General features: G+C 37.1%; 1 long non-coding RNA gene across 1 annotated transcript; it reads right to left on the bottom strand.

Annotated features, from left to right (window-relative positions):
• Positions 1-1,091: 1,091 nt before the first annotated feature.
• Positions 1,092-2,132, bottom strand: LOC106943384 (uncharacterized). The gene is made up of 2 exons (XR_001423906.1): positions 1,836-2,132; positions 1,092-1,295 (listed from the first exon to the last, which is right to left on the bottom strand). It is a non-coding gene; the product is annotated as an uncharacterized LOC106943384 (long non-coding RNA).
• Positions 2,133-2,202: the final 70 nt, after the last annotated feature.

The raw sequence follows: 2,202 nt of genomic DNA, 5'->3' as shown, positions 1-2,202 counted from the left end.
GCATGTAATTAATTTGACCATAATACTTTCACACAGATAGCCTTTAACTCCGACTCTGTTTTGTATATGAAGCTAATGGCTGCTAAATGCAGCTTCCCATTCAGTAAATATCTAAAGGGCTAGTCCGTCCAATTTTTTTTTTTTTTTTTTTCCCAACTTTTATTTTGCTTTGTTTTAAANGTGAGAAACAAATAATACCGGACATTGGTCACTTGCGGCTGGCAGAAAATACTACAGTATATAGCCTGAAACAAACGAGCGTGTCTCCCTGCAGCCTGCATAGTTCTCTCTGTCTCTCTGTTGTTTTTCTACACTCGTCCAAAGCGGCATGTAATTAATTTGATCATGATACCTTCACACAGATAGCCTTTAACTCTGACTTTGTTTTGTATATGAAGCTAATGGCTGCTAAATGCAGCTTCCTATTCAGCAAATATCTAAAGGGCTAGTCCGTCCAGTTTTATTCATTTATTATTATTTTTTTTTTTTACCAACCTTTAATCTGCTCTGGTTTAAAAAGACGCTCAAACCGCGACTAGAACATCCTGTCAGTCATTCAAACCTTTTAGTTCAAGTTTTTCCTTTCTGAATAGCATTAGCATACCAATTATAATCCGGTCTGTCATGAACAAGCATGCAAAAAAAGGTTATCCAAAATATAAAAATGTATCTATTTCTACCAGGTAGGAAATGTTTGAAAAAAGAGGATTTGGGAAAGAAAGCAGGTTATCATTCTGACTTTAATCTAAAAAAATGTCTTGCACATCAGTTGGTGTTAGAATAACGTTACAGGCCCTTTATCTTCATATCCTCTTCTGTGGTTTAACACACAATATTTTTTCATATTTTTATGAGTATTACTGTCCAATTAGAAATGAAAACCTTTGTCCCCTTCATGAGACTATTTACTTATAACTTATTAAACTCAACTGACTAAACATAATGAACAACTTTTGAGTTGATTATTTCCATTATTTCTTATCTCTGGATTTGTAAACAAGAAATATTAACAGAATTATTTCATATTTAATTTGTTTCAATCTATATGTAGCCAGAGCTTTAAACTCAAATCTTACAAAATAAACAAAATGTTTTCATAAAAATGTATTTATTACAATAACATACAAGCAGATATTCAGCCAATGTTTGGGGAATCATGAAAAAATATTCCTATAATTTATAAAAGATGAGGAGACAGTGAGGAAGACGATGTCAGGAGGAAGAAGAGGATCACTGGGAGATTCTGGGAAGCTGCATCCAAACCTGGAGCTGAAACCTCTCCTCCTAAGAGCCGCCTGTATGAAAAAAATAAAAATTATTTTAAAAAAAGTTAACACTCCACATAAGAAGCCAATCGAAGGGAAGAATATATTTTACACACACAAGTAATATGAATTTACAAACTACAAAAAGATCAGAGGAAGGGAATATTAGTAACTGGTATTGGATGAAGTCAATGTTTAGAAGATACCAACATCTTCAGAAGTATCGAACTCTCCAGAGAGGAATATTATATTTTTGATACACCTATCAAACAGTATATATGCAAACACATTAAACTCTTCATGTCACACTTTGAGACGCTATGATCAGATATCAAGCAGCAGAATACGACAAGGTGACTTGCCCAGACCGCGGTTAGCGGGGTAAACACCTCCACCTGCCCGCTGAGCCTGGAGCCGCCTGGCCCCGTTAGCGGAGCTACGCTGCTCCGAAAACTCCGGAGTATATTTCAAACTGCACATAACTAAGTGCGTAAATGAAGCTATAAGGGCTACTTTCTAGCCTAAAAACATCTTAAACAACTTTTTGCGACAAATTAATAGTGTACTTACCTCTGTTTGTCGCTGCTGGAGGCGCAGTGCAATGGAAGCCATCTTACTGGTCCAGAGATGAGACAGGTATGGCTGCGGTGGAAAGCCACGCCCCCGTGCTCTGGCCTTTCAAAATAAAAAACTTAACTAAAAACTCAGGCTAACCATTTTTCTCGGTGACCAGATGTCCGGTATTACTTGTTTCTCACAGGAGCATTACTTGCGGCTGGCAGAAAATACTACAGTATATAGCCTGAAATTAACAAGCTTGTCTCCCTGCAGCCTGCATAATGTGTGTGATACGGCCCCTGTGTAAGCCGGACAGAGATAACTTCCGGGACAGACCGCTTGTCAAAAATGAAATAATGAAAATCGAAATTGACAGCTC

Source organism: Poecilia latipinna, unplaced genomic scaffold (genome assembly GCF_001443285.1).
Source record: "Poecilia latipinna isolate Pla-1442-1.1 unplaced genomic scaffold, P_latipinna-1.0 Scaffold5240, whole genome shotgun sequence".
Classification (NCBI taxonomy): Eukaryota; Metazoa; Chordata; class Actinopteri; order Cyprinodontiformes; family Poeciliidae; genus Poecilia; species Poecilia latipinna.
The sequence above is the reverse complement of the archived record's forward strand: the minus strand, read 5'-3'. Positions and strand labels throughout refer to the sequence as shown.